Source organism: Moschus berezovskii, chromosome 6, assembly GCF_049115385.1.
Source record: "Moschus berezovskii isolate FMDL1 chromosome 6, NW_MosBer_1.0, whole genome shotgun sequence".
In the NCBI taxonomy this organism is placed as follows: domain Eukaryota; kingdom Metazoa; phylum Chordata; class Mammalia; order Artiodactyla; family Moschidae; genus Moschus; species Moschus berezovskii.
Genome location: NC_142465.1, coordinates 96,052,665 through 96,079,558, shown reverse-complemented (window position 1 = coordinate 96,079,558; position 26,894 = coordinate 96,052,665).

Genomic DNA, 26,894 nt, shown 5'->3' with positions numbered 1-26,894 from the left:
AAGGCTCCCCAGAGGCCCTTAGAGGAACTGATCATCAATTCAGGACATCAAATGTCAGGCCTGGTATGACGTGAACATGAGTGGATGGCTTGGATCCTGTGCTTAACACAAGGCTTCATGTCCAGACACTCCTCCAAAGGATTATTTTGTTTTAAATTTGGCTCCACTGAGATACTGTTCTGTTCCTCGACTCTCCTTGTTCTTCCCTGGGCTCTAATTCATGGGTCTCAGGCTCATTAAGTAGAATAACCCTTCTGGCTCTATCTCTGCTGTGGGAATTGAAGCTGACCTTCCTCACAGTTATATTCTACAAAAGTCAGATAATTCATAATTTGAAAATCTATGAATAGATAATGCGATACATAAATGCTATGTCTTTTTCAACCAGTAGTAGGAACTTTGGTATTCGAGGCTTATGCAAATTTACTGAGTTAAAACTGTGTAATTTATGAGAGGAAACTTGAATCTAATCTTTTCTGCTCAGGAATTTGCAATGAATGAAGGGGAAATCATTGGAATGAATATGGATTTGTTTGGAACAACGGAAATTCATATGTGGAAATGATCTATAGGGCATTCAATTCAGCTTCCTGCCAATGCTGAATTGCTTCCTACTATAAAAGCTCAGAGGTTAAGTTCAGACTATTTTAAACTATGATTCAGCTGCTACCAAAACGTCAAGGAGAGCTTGTATGCATCCTGGGCGATATAGTTTAATGTGAAGTAGTGGCCTGATTCAGTCATCAATATGGTATTGTATATTTGAAAGTTGCTAAAAGACTAGATCTTTAAAATTCTTATCATAAGAAAAATAAAAATTCTAACTATATGTGGTGGTATGTTAACTATATGAGGTGATAAAAGTTATTGTGGTGACCCTTTCACAATATGTAGATGTATCAAATTCTTATATTATACACCTTAGAAGTTAGATCATATTATGTGTCAAATACACCTCAATAAAACTGGAAAAAATAAACTTATGGCCTTCTGGAAACTGTACTACTGATCCACATCTGAACATATTTTTTTCTTGCAACTATGTAAAGTCCCTGATTAATCTGGTTAGTGAATCAATATTTTAGGATTATAGCCTGTCCCTGGAGAATATATTAAAAAGACAAGGTTTACTATTATATGTCTTAGCCTATAACATAAAACCTATCCCAGGACCAACACTTTAGCTGCCACATCAAAGCAAGCCACAGACAACTAAGCATGTTGGAGACAATTTCCCTGCCCTTTCTCTGGCTTCTATAAAGATAACCCCAGCTGATTCAGCAGCTATAGGGCTTCCTGGGTGGCTAAGACGGTAAAGAACCTGCCTGCAGTATGGGAGGCCTGAGTTCGATTCCTGGGTTGGGAAGGTACCCTAGAGAAGGGAAAGGCTACCCACTCCAGTATTCTTGCCTGGAGAATCCCATGGACAGGAAAGCCTGGCAGGCTACAGTCCATGGGGTCGCAAAGAGTCGAACACAACTGAGCAACTTTCACACAAACACACACACACACACACACACACACACACAGCTGATTCAACACTTTGCTATGCAATTCCCATGGTAAAGCTGAATGAATAAATAACTAAATGAACAAACTTAAATCCAGTCATAAGCCCAAATCTCATGTTGTCAATGGACTTCCCAGATGGCGCTAGTGGTAAAGAACCTGCCTGCCAATGCAGGAGACATAAGAGACTCAGGTTTGATTCCTGGGTCGGGAAAATCCCCTGGAGGAGGGTATGGCAACCCACTCCAATATTCTTGCATAGAGAATCCCATGGACAGAGGAGTCTGGCAGGCTACAGTCCATGGCATCACAAACAGTCAGACAGGACTGAGCTAGCAAGCATGCATATTCCAGCCTCAGATTCCTCACAAGGATAGCTCTACTCACTCAGCAGGAAGCCTTGGATCCCAACTCCTTCCCATCATTTTCCTGGCCAAATGCAACTCACCTTTCAGCTCTCAATGCCAATGTTGCTTCCTCAAGACACCTTCTGATGCCCCCAAACAGATCAGTTCTCCCCAATACATGCCTTTATATTCTTGTGTAATTTTTATTCAGAGCACTTATCATGGATTATGATTAGCAATGGCACTAGTACATCAGTTCAGTTCAGTTCAGTTGCTTAGTCGTGTCTGACTCTTTGTAACCCCATCCACTGCAGCACGCCAGGCCTCCCTGTCCATCACCAACTCCCAGAGCTTACTCAAACTCATGTCCATTGAGTCAATGATGCCATCCAACCGTCTCATCCCCTGTCGTCCCCTTCTCTTCCCCCCTTCAATCTTTCCCAGCATCAGGGTCTTTTCCAATGAGTCAATTCTTCACATCAGGTGGCCAAAGTATTGGAGTTTCAGCTTCAACATCAGTCCTTCCAATGAATATTCAGGACTGATTTCCTTTAGGATGGACTGGTTGGATCTCCTTGCTGTCCAAGGAACTCTCAAGAGTCTTCTCCAACACCACAGTTCAAAAGCATCAATTCTTCAGTGCTCAGCTTTCTTTATTGTCCAACTCTCACATCCATACACGACACTAGCACATATTAGGCCATTAATAAGATTATAAGATTGAATGTATATTGGCTGTATATTGTCACCCTGCTTATTTAACTTCTATGCAGAGTACATCATGAGAAATGTTGTGCTGGATGAAGGATAAGCTGGAATCAAGATTGCTTGGAGAAATATCAATAACCTCCAATATGCAGATGACACCACCCTTATGGCAAAAAGCGAAGAACTAAAGAGCCTCTTGATGAAAGTGAAAGAAGAGAATGAAAAAGTTGGCTTAAAACTCAACATTCGGAAAACTAAGATCATGGCATCTGGTCCCATCACTTCAAGGCAGACAGATACAGTGGAAACAGTGCCAGACTTTATTTTGGGGGGCTCCAAAATCACTGCAGATGGGGACTGCAGCCTTGAAATTAAAAGACGCTTGCTCCTTGGAAGGAAAGTTATAAGCCAACTGTAAGCAGAGACATTACTTTGCCAACAAAGGTCCATCTAGTCAAAGCTACGTTTTTACCAGTAGTCATGTATGGATGTGAGAGTTGGACAATAAAGAAAGCTGAGCGCTGAAGAATCGATGCTTTTGAACTGTGGTGTTGGAAAAAACTCTCGAAAGTCCCTTGGACAGCAAGGAGATACAACCAGTCCATCCTAAAGGAAATCAGTCCTGAATATTCATTGGAAGGACTTTTGTTGAAGCTGAAACTCTAATACTTTGGCCACCTGATGTGAAGAATTGACTCATTTGAAAAGACCTTGATGCTGGGAAAGATTGAAGGTGGGAGGAGAAGGGGACGACAGAGGATGAGATGGCTGGATGGCATCACTGACTCAATGGACATGAGTTTGAGTAAGCTCCAGGAGTTGGTGATGGACAGGGAGGCCTGGCGTGCTGCCGTCCATGGGGTTGCAAAGAGTTGGACTGGACTGAGAGACTGAACTGACTGAACTGAAGACAATGAGGAGCATGCAGTGTGTGCCACTCTATACCTGAAGTTTCTGTTTAACACAGACAGAGCACCCACATTCGAAATGCTCTTGGCTTTGATCTCAGATCACTGGCATTCCTGAGATTAAAATCTTGGACCCACCAAAAGACTCACGAAAAGAGAGAAATAAAGTACATGTGTTTAAAGTCTACTGATCATTTCAGAAATATGAAGCTTTAGGAAAAAACGGAGATTACGGGCACCCAGACCCATCGTGGTACAAAGGGACTGTCCACCCCACTCAATCTTTTTTCATCCCATCCACACTCATTCAGATGGAAAGGCAATCTTTGAAAGACCAAGGAAAGAGGCAAAGACACGGTAAGTTTTTCTTTCGTTTTCTTTCAAACTGAAGAATGTGTGGATATTAGTAAGACAAGATATTTATTTTATCTCTCTAGATGTTCCACTCTAAGCAATCGAGGACAGATAATTCACTGTTAAAGAAGATTGTATCAGTCAGTATGAGACAGGTTATGCTTAATTTCAGTGTCTACTAATTCAGATGTTAAAGAAACTGCCTGCCAGTGCAGGAGATGCAAGAGATGAGGGTTCGATTCGTGGGTGGGGAAGATTCCCTGGAGAAGGGAATGGCAACCCACCCCAGTATTCTTGCCTGGAGAATCTCATGGACAAAGGAGCCTGGTGGGCTCCAGGCCATGGGGTCACAAAGAGTCCGACATGACTGAGCAACTAATACACTAAAATCACAGTGACTAACCACAGCACACATCTGTTTCTCACTCCCTCTTTCATGCCCAGTGTGAACTGACGTTGGAATTCTCCTCATTCTAATCACTCAAGGATGAGATGAAAAGAAGGTCCATCTTGATACAGGTTTCCTTGATGATCCACAGAATGATGTGGGGCAACAAAAATTATCATGCACCCTGGAAGTGACACACATCACTTTAGTTCACATTTCATTAGTCAAAACTAGTCATGGCCATGCCTAACTACAAAATCAAGATAGTGTAATCCTACCACCTGCCAGTATCAAGATGAAACAACTCTAATGACTACCAAGCAACCACAAGAATTGATAGCAGACACTCCAGTCCAAAACAAGTGATCATGACCTTGGTTTTTCTGTGCACCAGTAGAACTGGGACTTGTGTAGAGCAGAAGAGAACAGGGAGAGAGAACTTGCAAAACCCCAATAAATTTAATTCAGAAGTAGCAAGTCAACAGGAAAAGGAAAGAAGTAAAATGGTTGCTCACCCTCACTTACCTCCTCTGGAAAACATATGTTTATGACCAACTACTGTAAAATTGTTTCCTCTCTAGAAATATACTGCATGAGCATACACATAACAGAAGAGTTAAACTAATATAGTGCAATTAGTGATTATCATTATTCAAAAAGAAGGCATTTACAAGAAGAAACAACAAATGTTTTTTAGTAGAGATCTGAAATAGTTTTAAGATGTAGAAAACACTGCTGCTGCTGCTGCGTCACTTCAGTCGTGTCCAACTCTGTGTGACCCCATAGGCGGAAGCCCACCAGGCTCCCCCGTCCCTGGGATTCTCCAGGCAAGAACACTGGAGTGGGTTGCCATTTCCTTCTCCAATGTGTGAAAGTGAAAAGTGAAAGTGAAGTCACTCAGTCGTGTCCAACCCTTAGCGACCCCACGGACTGCAGCCCACCAGGCTCCTCCATCCATGGGATTTTCCAGGCAAGAGTACTGGAGTGGCTGTAAAAATACTGAAGGTAAGGCAACCTAGTAAAGAAAAAATTTAGAAGAGAAAGTGGGTCTCACTAAGAATCCTACTTCCTTCAATGACAATGAGGCAAGATATTTTATCTATATTTAATCATATCACACCTCCCTTCCATTTTCTTTCCATATTACCAAGCAGGTAGCCAGATCCTTTAGATCAGCAGGCCTTAACCTTCGGGGCACCAGGGACCAGTTTCATGGAAGACAATTTTTCCATGGTGGGGGAAATGCAAGCAATGGGGAGCAGTTGCAAATACAAATGAAACTTCACTTGCTCGCTCACTGCTCCCCTCCTGCTGTATGGCCCAGTTCCTAACCAGTCATGGATCGATATCAGTCCATAGCCCAAGGATTGGGGACACCTACTTTAGATTTCTCAATTCAAGTATTTTGTTGTGCAGACAGTAGAGGAGTGACTTCATTGAAGATATCACACCAGGGTCTTAAGAGGACAGAGAGATAGCCCGGCTCTATAGCAGTAACTAGAGAAGGCAGCTAAACTCAGGCCACTGCTATGCAGTCACTCAAGGACACTGAGCCCTAAGTCAAAAGTAATGATTTTCACATCCCCAAGTTTAAAACAAAAGTAGCACAGTTGTTGGTCTTGGAAGGATTGTGGACAACAGGCATCACAGGGGTTATCAGCGAGACTGGAGGAGCTTCCCTGGCATTCTGGTGAAGCCATAAATGCCCCGGAGTTGTGTACAATCTGGTGGAGCAGAGGGCAGACAACACTAAAGATCAAGCGTGCCACCAGTCCCAACAGGATGGGAGCTCAAGGGCAGATCTGAGTTGACGTAAGGGTAAAAGAGAATATTACTGGTGGTACAGTGGATAAGAATCAACCTGTCAATGCAGGGGATATGGGCTTGATCCCTAGACCAGGAAGATTCCACGTGCCAAGGGGCAACAAAGCCCATGCGCCACAACTGCTGAGCCCGCGTGCTGCAGCTACTAAAGCCCAAGCACCCAGAGCCTGTGACACACAACAAGAGAAGCCACCTCAATGAGAAACCCATGCACTGCAACGAAGAGTGGCCCCTGCTCGCTGCAACTAGAGAAGCCCACATGCTGCAACGAAGACACAGCACAGCCAAAAATAAATAAAAAATATTTTTAGAAAAGGGGGAAAGAAATGTGTCCATCCTTATACAGTAGAGCATACAGTTGAAAATCTGTATTCTAAAAGATTATGACTTGTACCAGACTTAAGAAGCCATTAGCAAATGAGAGCTCTTTCTACTTCTCTCCATACAGTTTTGCCTACCTTGAGATTTTTTTTTTTTAATGGTAAACAGGGACTTCTCATAGATATTATAATGTTAGTTCTGATCTTAGGATAAGTGTCTTAAAAAATACCTAAAGCCTGAGGGCTACCTATCCCCAAAGCTGCCAGGGGTTCTATCCAAATCGCTAGAGAGCCCAGAAAACAGGGATCACCATCTCAAGAAGAACGAAGACAGGAAAGCAAACAGCTGAATAATAAAGGACGCTCTGGGTTGGACTTTGGAATCAGTAGGCGACCTACCACATTTTCTCTAGGAGTTTAACATTTATGTTACCTTTTTAATAAAGATTTTATTTTGCCTATGGACTGGTCATCTCAGAAATTCTTAGTAATATTGTTGTTGTTGCTGTTTAGTCCCTAAGTTGTGTCCGACTCTTCTGCGACCCCATGGACTGTAGCTCACCAGGCTCCTCTGTCCATGGGACTTCCCAGGCAAGAATACTGGAGCGGATTGCCATTTCCTTCTCCAGGGGATCTTCCCCATCAGGGACCAAACCCACGTCTCCTGCATTGGCAGGCAGTTTCTTTACAACTGAGCCACCAGGGAAGCCCTTTTAGTAACTATCAAAGACTAAATATTATTCCTAAAAATCAGAGCTCCATGTTATCCTTACAAACTGTCTGTGGTCAAAATCATTTCTTTCAAATCCTATGCAACGGAAATACAGTGACGTAACCCATCTACTTTGAGTTGGTTAAAGATTTACAGATGTGAAGCAACTGTTACAAGGAGAAAAAGCAGTTTAAATTTAGAGACAGAGAGAGGCCTGAGTTTTGAATTGTCAATCTGTGAAGCTTTTCATTAGAAGTTTTAGAATGCTTTCATCACTAATTAATAAATGATACATCAGACAAGTAAATTTAACACTGAGATAACTAACAGACACACATACCAAAAGCTATTTAACACTAACTTCATCTCATTTGAGCACCACTATTTCAGTGTTTCGTTGAATGAAAACTGACACCTGGTGTATTAGATCAATTATCAAATAGAAAATAGCATGCAAAATAATTACAGTCAAGCCCTCAGTCAGGTCCCTAGCCCTCCTTCTGCAACTTCATTCTTCCCAAAACAAATCATTTCCTCCAGCTTTATTCTCTGAACATCTTGCAAATCCTCATTGCCTCCCTTATGCTTTAGCTCATGCAATTTCTCCTGGAATTGTCCCTCTTCATTCATAATTGCTTTGAGGACAGAAGCCAACTCTTGGTCAGCCTTGCACCCCCTGGAGGCTCTAATGTGCCATCTGCATATAAAAAGGCATATGATAAATGCTCACTCAATCGAACTGAATTTTGACTGCCAACTTCAGCCATTACTACCGTGATCTTCATAATGTAGGGCAAATATGAGTTTACCAACCTATACTGCTACTCTTTCTTAATCTGACAAGAAAAACCAGACTTTTCTGAGAAAAAAAAAAAAGAAAGAAAAATCAAGTAGGCAGGTTAAGACAATAAAAAACTGGACTATAAAAGTCAGTTCCATGGAAGAACAATTTTCTTACTGTCCTTAATAAGTGTGCTGGTCCAAAGTACAGATGTTAAAGAAACATTCCTATTTAGTTAATAGTGCATGATGGATCTCATCAGAGCCAGTCTTCATTCTTTCGAGGACTCTGTAGACAGTTTTTTTTAGTTTCTGTCTTAGAAGGTTTGGGCTGCTTTGATTGCCCACCCCACATCCTTTTTTTTTTTTTTTATTTCACAGATCTCCAAGGCATACTAGAAGAGTGAATCAGTTCCGCTCAAAATGAAAGGACTTCGGTAATTAGGTGAACCATTCTACTTATTTGAAGGGATTCCTTAAATGTGTGATATAGTTTCAATAAGCTCATGTTTATGCAAAGATTCATAAGGGCATTAGGCTCTATGTCAGTAATGGTAAAGGAAAATTTAAGTATTTCATGTGTAGTTCCCTCAGTCTTAGTGTTTTTAAAAGATGTAAACGCTTTATGCTTAAATAATAATGATGTTGATAATGATGATTAAATGTCTCCTGTGTGCCAACCCCTGCAATAAGCACTTACCTACCCCACCTAATTCAATTTAAAACTCATTAACACTAACAGATATTCATAGCCTCTTGTCACAGATGGGAACACAGAAGCACTGAGAGGCTATATAACTTAGCTAGGGCCACATAGTTCACTAGCAGAACTGAAATTGGACCCAAAATAAATTCTGTAATTCCCACTCTTCATTAGATTATGTTATATCCCAAGTTAACTAAATACCCTACCAATTAGTTGGCACCTAAGATGGTAACAGTTTGGAAAGACCAATTTACTACTTAAGATGCCATCAACAGGAGTTTTGACTGAAGGTAAGAAAGCAAATGGGAAGTTGAGGCAAAATTTTATACAACTGGAAAATTTGAGAATGGAAAGCCATCTTTCTGCCAGGTTGTACTGGTACAGCTGGGTATGGAGGGAGCTCTTGCCAGACTGCTGGAACCAGACAATCCCAGCTGAGACTGGAAGAACAGTTTTATGAGAAAAAAATCTGTAGGTCACAAAATCTCACTGTAAGTTACTCAAGTGTGTGCATGTATTGCCTGCCTCACATCATATCAAAAAGGCTTTGCTCTGCTTTCCAGTTCTGTGCTAATTTGAGCCCAGACTACACAGAAAAAAAAAAAAGCTGACAGTTGATGATTAACCAGCTATTCTGTACTGGGTAAACATCCAATCATCCAACATGTTTAGCAGTGATCTGAAAACATATTAATAAATAAGATCCCTATTGTATTTTCAGATGGCCCAAACTCAATGAGAGAACTAATATAATTAAAATATTATACTGTGATATATAATTTTATGTATAAAATTATGTTAACAAATCAGAACACTAGGGAAAAACAGCAAATTTTAACAGTTAACTCTAAAGTTGTGTATTTGATTTCAAAACTTGCAGAAGTTGAAAAGAGAGTGAAGAAGGCAAAGATAAACCTTCTTTGTGAAAAAGCACTGCACAGAAGGTAGCTTGCAGCCCATAATAAGCCAGGATGTGCAAACAGACTTAAGTAAATGAGGACTAGTCCAGAGTCTGTATCAAAGGAGGTAATGGTGATGGAAGATTGTGTGCAGTTTACATGCCACTATTTAAAATCAAGTCAATCCAGGGCTCCCCTTGTGACTCAGTGGTAAAGAATCTGCCTGCCAATGTGAGGACACAGGTTTGATCTCTGGTCTGAATGTTGCAGAGCAACTAAGCCAGAGAGCCATAACCCCTGAGCCAGTGCTCTGTGCTCTGCAATAAGGGAAGCCACCTCAACGAGAGGCCTGCACACCATAACTAGAGGGTAGCCCTGCTCACCACAACTAGAGAAAAGCCCACACAGCAATGAAGACCCAGCAGAGCCAAAAATAATAAATGCATGAGTGCTGTCACTCCTGCTGCTGCTGCTAAGTCACTTCAGTCGTGTCCGACTCACTCCAGTTGTGTCCAATTCTGTGCAACTTTATGGACCACTAGCCCACCAGGTTCCTCTGTCCATGGGATTTTCCAGGCAAGAATACTGGAGTGGGTTGCCATGTCCTTCTCCAGGGGATCTTCCCAACCCAGGGATTGAACCCGCGTCTTTTATGTCTAAAATTATTTCTTTCAAAGTCTATCTGGAATACAGTAACCAGTACAATGAAGGCTTTGAGGACCTGTGAGAAACAGGAAATTTAGTCTAAAGAGGAAAACACTATAGGTAAATTGGCTAGCACTGTTCCTGGTATAATGGAAAGCACACGGTATAGAGACCAAGTCAGAGTTCCATCCTAGCCCTAACACTCAGAACCAGGGCAACCATTGCAGCTCAGCCTCCCAGGATCCTCAGCCCATACAGTCTGCGTATTCTTAAATTATCTAGGCTCCATACATCAGGTACTAAAAACAGAATAAAAGCAAGCTTTTGATCTTAGAGAGCTAACAGTCTGGTGCCCAAAACAGACAACTTTCAGTCCATTAGCATATAAAGTAATGATTCCCTGAGAGTTCAGAGGACAGACAACTCACCCTGAAACAGGGCATTTTGACCAGGTCTCAATTCAGTTGTTTTTCATGCTATATTAAGTTTCCTGGGGCTGTGTTAATGGCAGACCACAAACTGGGCAGTGAAAACTACAGCAATTTTTTTTGTCTCACAGTTCTGGAAGCTAGATGTCCAAGATCAACACGTCCATAGGGTTGGTTCTCTCTGAAGGCTGAGAGGGACAATCTGTTCCATGAATCTCTTATCTGCTGGTGATTTGCTGGCAATTCAGTGTTGCTTGGCTTGTAAATACATCACCCTGATCTCTGTTTTCATCTTCACATGGTGTTCTCCTGTGTCTCTTCACGTAGTCTCTCCTTTATGTGTGTCTCCTTAGCCAAATTTCCTTTTTAAGGACACAGTCATTTTGGATTTGGGCCCACCCTAATGACCTCATCCTGACTTGGGTGTATGTGTGTTAGTTGCTCAGTCGTGTCTGACTCTTTGCAGCCCCGTGAACTGTAGCCCGACAGGCTCCTCTGTCCATGGGATTGTACAGGCACGATGCTGGAGTGAGTAGCCATTCCCTTCTCCAGGGGATCTTCTCAACCCAGGGATTGAACCCATGTCTCTTGAATTGCAGGCAGATTCTCTACCTTCTGAGTCACCAGGGAAGCCCCATCTTGACTTGCTCATCTGCGAAGACTCTATTTCCAAATATGGTGACCTTCACAGGTACTGGGGGCTAGGACTTCCATACCTTTTGGGGGGATGGGGACAGAGTTCAACTCGTAACACATGGCTAATTTGAAAGAAATATGTCAAAATATCTTTTCTTTCTCTTTTGTAAGTATCTACACAGAAGCTGTAACAAAAGTTATACTCCCACATTAGCAGGGGCCTCTGACCCCAATCCTCCTTTATCATGGACCCTTCCTCCAGCTCAGACTCCACTCCAGTCCTCTCTCTCATCTTCACACCATCCCTAAAACAAATCCCCTTGCTCTCCCCCGCCTAGAGTGGAGGATCAGCAATGCTGTAAAGGTCAGTAATAGGGTAAGAATAACTGTTTTTCCTCAGGATTTTTTGAAGTCAAGAATTCAGTGGTTTACTTTTTTAGGTTCCATCAAAGTGAACGCAAGTAAATGATGGTGTATAAAAATGTTCCTGGAATCAAAATGTCCTCAGGGTAAAATTTACCGAAATAGCCGAGTCAAAATATCTCACAACAAATGATGTAGTGCAAGAAGAGTCTTGGATTAACCTATTTATGAAGGCCATGCCAAAGCTGAGTGTAGAAGGACAAATAGGAAGTTAATTAGGCAAGGAAAGGAACATTCTTGGCTGAAGCAAGAATGCAAAGCTATGATTCTGACAAAGGAGGAAGCATCAGAGAATCTTAAGTGATGTGGCATAACTAGGGCACCATGGGTGAACGGAGACAGATGGAGGCCTAATAAGTCATTGGTTGTCTATTTATTTTACTACTTTTTCATTTTTATTTATTATTTTATTGAAGGAAATTGCGTTACAGAATTTTGCTGTTTTCTGTCAAACCTCAACATGAATCAGCCATAGGTATACATACATCCCCTCCCTTTTGAACCTCCCTCCCATCTCCCTCCCCATCTCACTCCTCTAGGTTGATACAGAGCCCGTTTGAGTTTCCTGAGCCATACAGCAAATTCCCCTTGGCTCTCTATTTTACATATGGTGATGTAAGTTTCCAAGTTACTCTTTCCATATGTCTCACCCTCTCCTCCCCTCTCCCCCGTCTCCCCACGTCCATAAGTCTGTTCTCTATGTGTGTTTCTCCACTGCTGCCCTGTAAATACACTCTTCAGCACCATTTTTCTAGATTCCATACATATGCATTAGAATAAGATATTTCTCTTTCTGAGTCACTTCACTCTGTATAATAGGTTCTAGGTTCATCCACCTCATTTTATTTCCCTTATCAATGCCATGGTCCGTGAGCACAGGATTGGAAGTGCCATGCTCATATGTGCAGTTGTAAGAGATCACTTTGGCAACTTTGAGAGGGATGTGTTAAAATTAGGGTGAAAAGCTGGAGATGGGAAGACCAGTGAGAAGTCTGTGTAGTAACAGAGGTAAGCAGTGATGAGAGCTGGCACTAAGATGGCACGTGCGGTAAGGAGGGCAAGCCTTGCCAGCTGTTTGTGGGAATATTCGGCAGGTAGAACTAACAAGATTTTTTATAATTTTTATATAATTTTTAGAGGTTACTTCCCATTTACAGTTATTACAAAATATTGGCTGTATTACCAGTGTTGCAAAATATATCCTGAGCCTGTATTTTATATCCAATTGCTTGTACCTCCTCTCCCCTACTCCAAAATCAGCCCCTCCCTGCCCAACTGGTTAGCTCTCTACAAGTGTCAGACTGTTTCCTTTTCATAATGTTTACTACTTGGTTGGATTTTAATGAGGGAAACTACATGAGTGGTTTCCAACTCTGGTTGCACATGGCAGACATCGTGGGAGTTTTTCAAAAACACAGACTCTCTCTGGCCCTGCCTCTTAGTAGATCCAAATTTCTGCTGCTGAAGCCTTGAGAATTTGAAGATTCCTCCAGTCAGTGTCTGTGACTAACAGTTTAAGAACCGGCCCCCAGGAGAAAAAGAAAATACTCTCTGATTCAGGAGCAGATATCAGTGCCACATAACAAAACTGTATCACAAACTGTTTAAAGATAGAACCATTAACTCAGAAGCTTGTTGCTGAATATATTGGAGCAAAAACCAGTAAACCAGTTACAGAGAGGTGATAGACGGTTTCTTACTTGTCGGAAACATTGTATGTTAGTCACTCAGTCATGTCTGACTCTTTGTGACCCCATGGACTGTAGCCCATCAGGCTCCTCTGTCCATGGAATTCTCCAGGCAGTACTGGAGTGGGTTTCCACTGCCTTCTCCAGGGAATCTTCCCAACACAGGGATTGAACCTGGGTCTCCTGCATTGAAGGCAGATTCTTTACTGCACTACCAGAAGTATGAGCATGCCTTTAAGGCACCTCAGTGCCAGAGGACTCTCCAGGACAGTAAGCAGGGACCAGAGACATCAGAGCAGCAGGCAGGTACATGGAGGACACCTGTGGGCCCCGCCTTGTGTGTGTGCTCCCTTTCTGCTCCAGTTGTGGCTTCAGTTACCATCCCTCTCTGACCTGGTTGGATTCCAGGCTCTGGCCTTTGGATCTCTCTCTGTTGCTATGACAAGCCTGTCCTATTAGAGCCACACTTGCTAGCTGGCTGCTACATCTGGGTTTACCCAGTAAACCCCACCTCATGGTGGCACCATCTCTGAGGCAGTATTCCATTCTGCCCAGCTAAAGTCTGCTTCCCAGTTCCCTTTAACCCCTCTTCGTTTCCACCATACTCAGGCCCACATTCAAGACCCTACTTCAAGCTCAAGGTATAGACCACTCCCTCCCACCCAATTCCAACATTGGTTGGCCAGATATATTTCTATATGAGACAATGGAGAAACAGTAGCTTCCCAGTGGGTTTCAGGGGAGGGAACATACAGTAACTAAAATCTCAAGCCCTGAATTCAGATCTGAAGTCACAACTAGACTCTGTGACAGTAAACCAGTTACCTTATCTCTGCAAGTTACCAAAACAATCTAAACATGATAAATACATCTCACCTACCCCAGAAGTTATAAAGGTATCAACAGCATAGTCAGCTTCGCCAACCCAGGATAAACACACAGCCAAGTCTCTTTTCATTCAGAGTTAACAACTCAGGCATCCAGATACCTGGAAAGACTCTTATTTCAAAGATCACATTCTTTGGTTCCAGTGGACATGAATTTGGGGGGACACTATTCAATCCACTACAAGATTCTCTTTTTTAAAAAATAATGTATGTAATTACTCAGTTGCACTGTCTCTTCGCAGCTGCACACAGGCTTTCTCTGGTTTCGGTCATCAGGGGGTACTCTTCACTGAGGTGACAGGCTTCTCACTGCAGTGACTTCTCTTGTCAAAGAGCATGGGCTCCAGAGCATGGGCTTTGGTAGTTGCGGTGCCCAGGCTCAGTTGCTCCACGGCATGTGGACTCTTCCTGGACCAAGGACTGAACCTGTCCCTCCTGTATTGGCAATCTGACTCACACTCACTGTACCATCAGCGAAGTCCCTATAGATTCTTCTTGATAGCAAAGTTTGAAGACCCAGTTCCTAAATTTCAAATCTCTGAAAGAAGAGTTCTCATACCCCTTCTTCCAAGAAAGTTCACTGGGATCCCTAGGTAAATTTTTCTTTTATCTTCCCTCCCATAGCTAGAGACAGCAAACAGGTCTTATATTTCCAATGTTTCACTTAGTAAGAAGAATCTGCCCAAAAAGTCTTTCCAGACCCCTCTTAGAATCTAGAAGAAACTGGCATGATTTTTATATCACTTCATGTGTGAAGTATACTTACAATGTCTGGTGCATAGACAGCCCTCAATTACTGGCAATTATTTATTTTCTCTGAAAGTAACCAAAAATGCCCTGAAGATACAGAGCATCAGAATAAAACTTACTCTGCCAGAGGCAAAATATCTGCCCTCTTTAGTTTTTAAGACAATTTGAGTGAAACACAGGTAGAATCTGTATCCTTTATATAACATCTAGATGTATTTTTATGTATCGTTGGCTCTTGGATCAGACTAGTGATTATATCTTTCAGAGCTCTTTGATACTACCAACATTTCAGGGCTTTTGTGCTCAGTCCTGTCTGACCCTTTGGACCGAAGCCTGCCAGGCTCCTCTGTCCATGGGATTTCCCAGGCAAGAATATGGGAGTGGATTGCCATTTCCTTCTCCAGGGGATCTTCTCAACCCTTGCTTGCATTAGCAGGTGGATTCTTTACCCCTGAGCCAGCAGGGAAGTCCCCGTATGAGCACCACACTGTTGCAAATAGTTTCTTTACAAATAAAACTACTTAAACTCATTCCTGACTTTCACAAGGTCACTACTTAGATTGAGATGAAGGACATAGATAGATTCTCAGTTATTGTCATCATAAATATTTCATCAAGAACTATAGGACCAGAAGAGTTCATCTAAATGAACTTTTCACTTAATAAACAGTGGATCAGAGACTCAGTGGGGTTCAGGGATTTGACCAAGGCCATGCTAGTGAAGGAGTCAATCATAAAACTCAAGGCTCCCAAACCCCAATCCAGTGGTCTTTCAACCCATCTACCTGTGAGCCTGGAAAAAGGATAAGTTATTTTCCCAGACAGTCCCAGGTTTCTATAGCTACTAGATACTCAAAATTAATGCCACCTCCAGTTACTTTATGAACTTCATCTTCCAATCCTTTCTTCCCTTTTCTCTTAGCATTTCCTTCACCCTTTTTCTTTCCAGTACTTTCCCTCTGCCCTGGGACAGAAACAAACATTTACTGAGTACTCACTATGCACTAGAATCCATGAAATAAACAAGTAACCCATGCTAAATCACTTGCTGTCTCAACACTCTAGACAACTATGAGGTATTATACCAACTTTACATATTAGGGAACTGAGACTTAAAGAACCTAAGTGTTCAAGGAGGCACAACTAATACTCAAGCCTCAAGTTCAGTGTGCTGACTCCAGAATCTGTCCTCTCCCCACAATGCCGTGATGCAGCCTGCAGGTGAGTGAGCCCTCGTGCTGCCCCACGCCTTCTGGCCCTCCTTGATCTCCCTCATCCTCACCCTCCTCCCTCCCCCATCCTGCACTCTCCTGTTCTCAGCGTAGCAGCATTCCTCCGGTTTGCAGATCAACATAGCCATCTTAGGTCTGATTCCATTAACCAATAAAAGAAAACTAGCAATTTTGAGAAATCATTTACCCATCTCTTTTTTTAGGATTTTTATTTTTTCAAAAGATGCGTGTGTGATAAGTCGCTTTAGTCGTGTACGACTCTTTGTGACCCAACAGTCTGTAGCCCACTAGTCTCCTCTGTCCATGGAATTCTCCAGGCAAGAATACAGTGGGTAGCTATGTCCTCCTTCATGGGATGTTCCCGACCCAGGGACTGAACCCTCATCTCTTACATCTCCTGTACTGGAAGGCAGTTTCTTTACCACTAGTGCCACATGGGAAGCCATTTTTAAAGGATGCCTAGAATCGAAACCTAATGTGGCCTCTACAAGTGCAGAAAATGGTCAAATTGCAACTCATGCCACGTATTGGCATCAATTCTTCATAGAAAAGAAGAAGACAGCACCGCTAGACTTTGTTGAAAAGCATACTTAAATGGAAAGAAAAGAAAAGGATCCTTTCTTACACAGTCATTTAGTTAGAAGTTCATGCATTCATTTTCAAAGCACTGCTGGAAACTGGGGGAAACAAGCAAGTGTTACTTAGAATTCAGACTCTGCAAATGGAGGACTCCAAAACAAAGAACGGGACTTCCCTGGTGGCTCAGTGATAAAGAATCCACCTGCCAATGCAGGAGACGTGGATTCAATCCCTGGGTTGGGAAAATCCCCTGGAGGAGGAAATGGCTACCCACTCCAGTATTCTTGCCTGGAAAAATTCTATGGACAAAGCAGCCAGGGCTACAGTCCTGAGGTCGCAAAGAATCAGACACAACCTAGCAACTAAATAACAACAAAATGAAGAACATTGCATTCACAGTATAAGAAGGGAAAGTGAGGAGACAACGTTTGCAACCAGCTTTCAAGTCTAAACAGAGGTTGAATTTGTAAGAAAGTACTATACCCATTGCATTTATTTGCACAACTTATTTTCAGCACAACGGATAATTATTTTTACAGTTTTCTCTCCTTCATCTTCTGCAAGCTTCACAAAGGCAGCAACTGTGTCTTATTCATCTTTGCACCTTCCACATCCCAGAGTCAGAATCTTATACACAGAAGATGCTCAATAAGTATTTTCATTGAATACGCACTCTGCCTTTTCAGGTAACAGATTCACTTAACGAGCCTACTCAAAATTTTATTTCTTATGTTGAACACATTTCAGAACCACATTTTCAAAGGTATGGGTAAAAATTAGATTTCACAGTAGAATCAGAGGTATAATGGGAGGCTATTGTCAAAAATAATGAAAATAAGTGCCAAAGGTCATCAGCTTCTGAGTTCTATCCTCTCATGATTTTTTCCTCTTTTGCATGGGAGAGACATGGCCCTTCGCTGTTATTTTTTTTTCTTTTTTGTCTTCAGATACCTTTAATATAAAATATACTTCTGAGGCACAATACTGTTCCTGATGCATTCAGAAGACTTCTATGCTAGACACAAAAGAGCTCCCCAGGCTCCTATGACGCTATTATACACACCTGTACATTTTAAGTAGATTTTCAACACAATAGATATTAACAGTGGTTCTCACAAGCACTCATTGTTTGAGGGCTACTTATTCCTGCTTCTTAACAGGATTTTGTTTTCTTCTTTTGGCGCTGTATCTACAATAATACCTTCAGTGGTTGTTAAATTAGGGAAGAAATTCAGCATTCAAATCATTGTCAGTTTGTTTTTCCGAAGAAGAAAACCAATAAAGAAAAGAAGCAAATTTCAAAACACAGAGAGCTTATGATGTCACCCTTTTAAACAGCATAAGTTCATCCTAAATTGTTACTGAGCTCTTCAGAAATAAGGGTCTATAAGTGACTCAGCTATTTTTGTGTTTTTACCTTTTCTTTTTTTTTTTTTACTATTAGTTTGAATAAAAGTAAGTTGATCTTTTTTGAGTTCTATATTCTTACTAATTGAGCATTAAAAGTAGTATCATGACTCACTTTGTTTAATCCATCGTGTTAAAAACAAGATGCCTTTGTGGACTCCATCAGTTCAGTTCAGTTCAGTTGCTCAGTCGTGTCTGACTCTTTGCGACCCCATGAATCACAGCACACCAGGCCTCCCTGTCCATCACCAACTCCCAGAGTTCACTCAAACTCATGTCCATCGAATCAGTGATGCCATCCAGCCATCTCATTCTCTGTCGTCCCTGTCTCCTCCCGCCCCCAATCCCTCCTAGCATCAGAGTCTTTTCCAGTGAGTCAGCTCGTTGCATGAGGTGGCCAAAGTATTGGAGTTTCAGCTTTAGCATCACTCCTTCCAATGAACACCCAGGACTGATCTCCCCTAGAATGGATTGCTTGGATCTCCTTGCAGTCCAAGGGACTCTCAAGAGTCTTCTCCATAAAACTGAGTCAAATGGGGTGCAGGAAGATTGGTGAGTAAAGCTGAACTAGGCATGATTCATTGAGTTAGACAGGGCTGTGTCCATGTGATCAGATCAACTAGTTTTCTGTGATTATGATTTCAGTGTGTCTGCCCTCTGATTCCCCCTCGCAATACCTACCGTCTTATTTGGGTTTCTCTTACCTTGGTTGTGGGATATCTCTTCACATCTGCTCCAGCAAAGCGCAGCCGCTGCACCTTACCTTGGACAAGGGGTATCTCCTCAAGGCTGCCCCTCTGACCTTGAACGTGGAGTAGCTCCTCTCGGCCCTCCTGCACCCACGCAGCCACCACCTCTGTGGAAAATTCTGAAAGAGATGGGAATACCAGACCACCTGACCTGCCTCTTGAGAAACCTGTATGCAGGTCAGGAAGTAACAGTTAGAACTGTACATGGAACAACAGACTGGTTCCAAATAGGAAAAGGAGTACATCAAGGTTGTATATTGTCACCCTGCTTACTTAACTTATATGCAGAGTACATCATGAGGAACGCTGGGCTGGAAGAAGCATGAGCTGGAATCAAGATTGCCAGGAGAAATATCAATAACCTCAGATATGCAGATGACACCACCCTTATGGCAGAAAGTGAAAAGGAACTCAAAAGCCTCTTGATGAAAGTGAAAGAGGAGAGTGAAAAGGTTGGCTTGAAGCTCAACATTCAGAAAACGAAGATCATGGCATCTGGTCCCATCACTTCATGGCAAATAGATGGGGAAACAGTGGAAGCAGTGTCAGACTTTATTTTTTTGGGCTCCAAAATCACTGCGGATGCTGATTGCAGCCATGAAATTAAAAGACGCTTACTCCTTGGAAGGAAAGTTATGACCAACCTAGATAGCATATTAAAAACCAGAGACATTACTTTGCCAACAAAGGTCCATCTAGTCAAGGCTATGGTTTTTCCCATGGTCATGTATGGATGTGAGAGTTGGACTGTGAAGAAAGCTGAGCACCGAAGAATTGATGTTTTTGAACTGTGGTGCTGGAGAAGACTCTTAAGAGTCCCTTGGACTGCAAGGAGATCCAACCAGTCCATTCTAAAGGAGATCAATCCTGGGTGTTCATTGGAAGGACTGATGCTAAAGCTGAAACTCCAATACTTTGGCCACCTCATGCAACGAATTGACTCACTGGAAAAGACTCTGATGCTGGGAGGGATTGGGGGCAAGAGGAGAAGGGGACGACAGAGAACGAGATGGCTGGATGGCATCACCGACTCGATGGACATGAGTTTGAGAGAACTTCGGGAGTTGGTGATGGACAGGGAGGCCTGGCATGCTATGATTCATGGGGTCGCAGAGTCAGACACGACTGAGTGACTGAACTGAACTGAACTGAACTGAGGCATGATTCTGATATGCCTTTTAAAGTTAGCAATCCTTTTGGCCCTTCTGAAGTCAGCAATCAGAATCAGTTTTCTACAAACAGTAAGCTATCCTCAATGAGATAATATTCAAACATCTGCCACATGTAGGAGCTCCAATTCATAACAATGGTGATAAATTTGGCCCTGGCAAATAGAAGAACCAGCCATCCACTCCTCTGGGCTTGTAGGTCACCGTAACCTATTATGAGCACTCAGCGGCTTTCCAATGTCATTTCTCCCCTCTGGCTAGAATCACAGCACCCAGTTCTTTTTTCTATAACTCTAAATTGGATTGCATGGGGGTTTTGCCACCCTTCTGTTCTAAAGTTAAACTAATTAGGAGCTTGCTATTGTTGTTGCTGTTGTTACTATTTGGTCGCTAAATTGTGACTAACACGTTTGTGATCCCATAGACTTTAGTCCTCCAGGCTCCTTGGCCCAGCCCCAAGTAGGAGCTAGTGTACTTCATAACCATTAAGTGAAATCTGCACATTCCTATATTTATATCATACAAGAGATACAAATATATATATATTTATATAACACATGGACATTACCAGATATTCAATACCAAAATCAGATTGACAATATTCTTTGCAGCCAAAGATGGAGAAGCTCTATACAGTTAGAAAAAACAAGACCAGGAGTTGACTGTGGCTCAGATCATGAACTCTTTGTTGCAAAACTCAGGCTTAAATTGAAGAAAGTACTGAAAACCACTAAGCCATTCAGGTATGACCTAAATCATACTCCTTATGATTATATAGTACAGGTGACAAATCAATCCAGGGGACTAGGTCTGGTAGATAGAGTGCTTGAAGAACTATGAACAGAGGTTCATAACACTGTACTGGAGGCAGTGACCAAAACCATTCCCAAGAAAAACAAATGCAAGAAGGCAAAGTGGTTGTCTGAGCAGGCCTTACAAATAGCTAAGAAAAGAAGAGAAGCGAAAGGTAAAGGAGAAGGGAAAGATATACCCAACCGAATGCAGAGTTCCAGGGAATATCAAGGAGAGAAAAGAAGCCTTCTTAAGTGAACAATGCAAAGAAATAGAGGAAAACAATAGAATGGGAAAGACTAGAGATCTCTTCAAGAAAACTGGTTATATCAGAGGAACATTCATGCAAATATGGGCACAATAAAGAATAAAAAAGCCAGAGACCTAACAGAAGCAGAAGAGGTTAAGAAGAAGTGGCAAGAATACATAGCAGAATTATATTAAAAAGGTCTTAATGACCTGAATAACCACAAAGGAGTGATCACTCACCCAGAGGCAGACATCCTGGAGTGTGAAGGCAAATGAGCCTTAGGAAGTTTAGCTACAAACAGAGCAAGTGGAGATAATAGAATTTCAGCTGAGCAATTTCAAATCCTAAAAGATGATGCTGTGAAAGTGCTGCACTCAATATGCAACAACTTTGGAAAACACAGTTGTGGCCACAGGACTGGAGAAGATAAGTTTTCATTTCAATCCCAAAGAAAGGCAATGCCAAAGAATGTTCAAACTACCATATAATTGCACTCATTTCACAAGCAAGCAAGGTAATACTCAAAGTCCTTCAAGCTAGTTTCAGCTGTACATGAACTGAGAAATTCCAAATGTACCACCTGGATTTAGAAAAGGCAGAGGAACCAGAGATCAAATTGCCAACATTCACTGGATCCATAGAAAAAGCAAGGGAATTTTTTTTTAATCTACTCTGCTTCATTGATTACACTAAAGTCTTTGACTGTGTGGATCACAATAAACTGTGGAAAATTCTTAAAGAGATGGAAATACCATACCACCCTACCTTTCTCCTCAGAAACCTGTATGCAGGCCAAGAAGCAAGAATTAGAACTGGACATAGAACAAGAAACTGGTTCCAAATTGGGAAAGGAGTATGTCAAAACTGTATATTGTCACCCTGCTTATTTAACTTACATGCAGAGTACATCATGTGAAGTGCCAGGCTGGAAGACTCACGAGCTGGAATCTAGATTGCCAGGAGAAATAGCAATAACTTCATATATGAAGATGATACCACTCTAATGGCAGAAAGTGAAGAAGAACTAAAGAACCTCCTGATGAGGACAAAAGAAGAGAGTGAAAAAGCTAGCTTAAAACTCAGCATCCATAAAACTAAGATCATGGCATCCAGTCCTACCACTTCACGGCAAACAGACGAGGAAAAAGTGGAAACAGTGACAGATTTTATTTTCTTGGGCTCCAAAATCACTGCAGATGGTGACTGCAGCCATGAAATTAAAAGACACTTGCTCCTTTGAAAAAAAGCTATGACAAACCTAGACAGTGTATTAAAAAGCAGAGATATCACTTTGCCAACAAAGGTCCATCTAATCAAAGCTATGGTTTCTCCAGTAATCATCTACAAATTTGAGAGCTGGACCATAAAGAAGGTTGAGCGCCAAAGAATTGATGCCTTCGAACTGTGGTGCTGGGAAAGACTCTTGAGAGTCCCGTGGATAGCAAGGAGATCAAACCAGTCAGTCCTAAAGGAAATCAATCCTGAATATTCATTTGAAGGACTTGTGCTGAAGCTGAAGCTCCAATGTTTTGGCCACCTGATGCTAAGAGCCAACTCACTGGAAAAGACCTTGATGATGGGAAAGACTGAAGGCAAGAGGAAAAGGGGGCAACAGAGGATGAGATTGTTGGATGGCACCTCTGACTCAATGGACATGATTCTGAGCAAACACTTGGAAGTAGTGAAGGACAGGGAAGCCTGGCATGGTGCAGTTCATGGGTCACGAAGAGTTGGACACGACTGAGCAACTGAATAACAACAAATAATCTATATGATGACACAGAGCAATGTTTTAATATTTGGGCTTTCCAGGTGGCTCAGTGGTAAAGAATCTGCCTGCAATGTAGAAGATGTGAGTTCAGTCCCTGGGTTGGGAAGATTCCCTGGAGGAGGAAGTGGCAACCCACTCCAGTATTCTTGACTGGGAAATCCCAAGGACAGTTCACTGGCAGTCTTCAATCTATGAGGCAGCAAAGAGTTAGACATGACTTAGCAACTAAACAGCAGCAGCAGTAAATGTGAGACAACTCAGGCTAGCCTGTCTCTGAACTCTCTGGCTATCAGAGAGGAAGAAAAGAAAGTGCGACAAGCCAAACACCAGTGATTAGCTAGAACTAGTCTTGGCATGTGGCGAACAGTGCCCCAAACTGCAGTGGTCCTCCTCCCAGCTTAGGATGAGGGTGGAGAAAAGAGGGCAGGAAGGAACCTGCAAAGGACTCTCTCCCATCCTCCACACTCCATCTAAAAATCTTCCCAACACTGCTCCACCTTTGGAGACACGTCTATAGACTCTAGACAGAGCTCATTTTCCATTCCTGAGCCAGAAAGCAGGGCAGACAATTCAAAAACATGAGTTATGGATAATATAGATTTTTCTGAATCAAAATGGAAACATACTGGTCAGACACATTGGAAAAGCAGTCCACAGTCAAACAAGAGTGCAGAATAAACTACCTCAATATGCTTAATCAGCTATACCCTACTACAAAATAAAAAGTTTAAAATATAAACTTTAAAAGTTTAAAGTTAAAAATAAAATACAGATTTTGAAAAAAAGAACACAGAATATTTTTATCAATGCTAATAGACACATAGTTTTATTATTCTAACATCACTGAAATAAGGATAAGAATGTGTCTTGTAATCAGTAACATGCAAGTTTAACTGATACTTTTTGTGATACAAAAACTAACAGTACACCTTACAATCAATAGCATCTTAGATTTGATCAATCTGACCCCAGAATTATCCCAGAAAATTCAGGAAAAGCAATCTGATTTTCTGTCATGTTCAGTACAGGTTCAAACCTTGCAATTCTCTAAACCCAAACTGGATTTAAGAGTATAACGGTCAGTTTTATTGTGTCAACTTGCCTGGAATCTAGTCTCCAGTTATTCAAACACTAATCCAGGTATTGTTGTAAAGGTGTTCTGTAGATATGAGGTTAACATCCTTCATCAATAGATTTTAAGGAGATTATCCTCCATAATCTGGGTTGACCTGATCCAATCAGCTGAAAGGTTTTGAGAGGAGAACTGCGGTTTCCCTGAGGAAGCAGAACTTCCCCAGCATCAGATCCAACCAGAGAGTTTCCAGCTGGTCCTTTCTGACAGCCTGATGTATGGATTTTGAAGTTGCCTAACCAGCTCTCAGTCACATAAGCCAATTTCTTACAATAAAATCTTTTATAAATATTCTACAGTTCTATTTCTCTGTTGGAACTCTGACTGGTACAGAGGGTCAGCAGTATTTTTGTCTTCTAATATTTTCTCTCTTTTTGACATTTACTTAACAGAGAAGGTAATACAGTCCCCTGTTCCTTTTATTTATATAAAAGTACACAGTGATAAGATTTCTGCCAATTCCCTTTCCCATCTTCCAAAGTCTGAACCTACCATCTGTCACATGTAACCACTATGATTTTTCTTTGTGAATAATTCTATATTTTTATATATAAGCAAATAAATACAGATATACATCTCCTCCAATCCCCACCAATTTGCCAAAAAAAAGAAGACAAAAAGGTAGCCTACTCTTTACAATGTCATGTACTCTCTTTTTCTTAATATTTCTGAAAACTTTTTCCATTTCAGTATGCAGAGAACATCTTTATACTTTTTTCACAGCTGTATTATATTCTATTGCATGTCCATACCATGATTTCTTTAACCAGTCACCTATTGGTGAACATTCAGCTTATTTCAACATGTTTGCTATTATTCACAAGGGAATATCCTTTAAAACATTTAAAAATATAAATAGATGGATACAAAGAACTGTATATAATGAGTTATGTCTGTATAATCATTGAATACTTTGAGCAAGAGTAGAACAACATACAAGGGGAATTACTTAAAATGTCAGAGAGTACGTGCATTTTCAATTTTGAGAAACTTTCCTAAATTGTCCTAAACGTCCCACTATAGGCGAAGAAAGTATTTCTTTAGGAAATATTTGTTTTTCCATAGCCTCAGCTATACAAGTGTGTCACTGATCTTTGTCATTTGTGCCAATTCAATAAATTACAAAAGTATGTTTCAGTGGATATATATTTATATTTCTTAATCAGAGTGACATAGAATATCTTTTCAGTATTAACTTAATAGTCAACGGAGAGAATGTATAACAAAGGGTAGCAAAGACAAGAGCTATATGTTTGAGTTCTTTTCATTTCCTTTGCTGTATAAGCTCTGTGTATATCTTTGGATTAGTTTTTTATCAAGTTGGTCTTTTTGTATCATTGCAGAGTTCTTAGATATTAAGGAGGTTACTTTATATATAATATAGGAATGCTAATATTTTCACCATTTTTTTTTTGTCTTTTGGCCTTCTTGATGGTCCCACCATAAAGAATTTATTTTTACATATTTTGATTTACCAGTCTTTTCATGTCCTCCATATACTCAAAAAGGCCTTCTCCACACCAAGGTTATAAAGGCATTCACTATTTTTTTTTTCTATAGAATGTTTAAGGTTTCTTTTTTTTACATTTAACTATTATTTTTCAGATGACTGACAAGCTGTCACAAGATCATATATTAAATTAGGCTACTTTTTCCCTACTTACCAGAGATGCCTTTGTCATATACTGAATTTCTATATATACTTGGATTTAGTGGTTCCATTGGTTTATATGTCAATGAACCAGTACCACATCTTTTAATTGGGCTTCCCCAGTGGCTCAGACAGCAAAGAATCCACCTGCAATGTGAACCCCACCTGGGTTCGATCCCTGCATTGAGAAGATCCTCTAGAGGAAAGCATGGCAATCCACTCCAGTATTCTTGCCTGAAGAATTCCAGGAACAGAGGAGCCTGGCAGGCTACAATCCATAGGATTGCAAAAGGTCAGACACAAATGAGCACCTAATATTTTAATTAATAAAGCTTTATAACATATTTTAACATCTTGGGAGGGTTAATTCTTCCCTGTTTTTCTCCACCTGCATCACTGATCTTTCAGAGCATTTTCTTGACAATTCTATTTGGTGCTGCATAAGAACTTTAGAAATAGTCTTCTGTCCACCTTGCCCCCCTCCCAAATATTTCCACACTGGTTTGTCTTATCACAGTCCTAAAATCCTCCCATTAGATATAATGAATCAGAAAGTCATAAGCCTCAGACAATGGTCTCTTACCTTGTGCTGTGAACTGGGACAGCAACCACATCTCTTAGGGTTTTAGTTTTCTTCCTGACAGAATGGGGACACAGATAAGGAGAAAAAGTTTTACATAGATGTTCTCTAAGATAGTTTCCAGTTCTAAAATTTTCAGTTCAATATCAAACCTATTTTCGAGTGTTTTAATTAGCAGTATGCTTGTTTTTCATAAAAATGCTTTGTTCCTTCGGCTTTTAAATAAATATAAAAGACACATTTTTCATTTTCACTAAGAACTTTATTAAGTAACATATTCACCCCTTTGTTTCACTACCTTTTGCCATTTTTCAGGCAACTTCATAATTCCACCATCCCAAAACTTATCGTTTTGAGCAAAGAACTGTTCCAAGTGTCTTTTACAATCTTCCAGGGAATTGAAATTATTTTTCCATTGTTGCAATGTGTAGTGAATACAGCAGATGAATCAGAACTTCCCAATCAAGCAGTAACAGTTTTTGCCTGGTCATCAAAGAAACAGGCAGTCTTGTGGTATCCTGATGGAAAATTATGCATTTTCTATTGACTAATTCCGGATGCTTTTCATCAAGTGCTGCTTTCAGTTGGTCAAACTGGGGGCAGTACTTGTTGGAATTAACTGTTCAGTTTTCTGGAAGGAGCTCATAATAGAGGACTCCCAATCCCACCA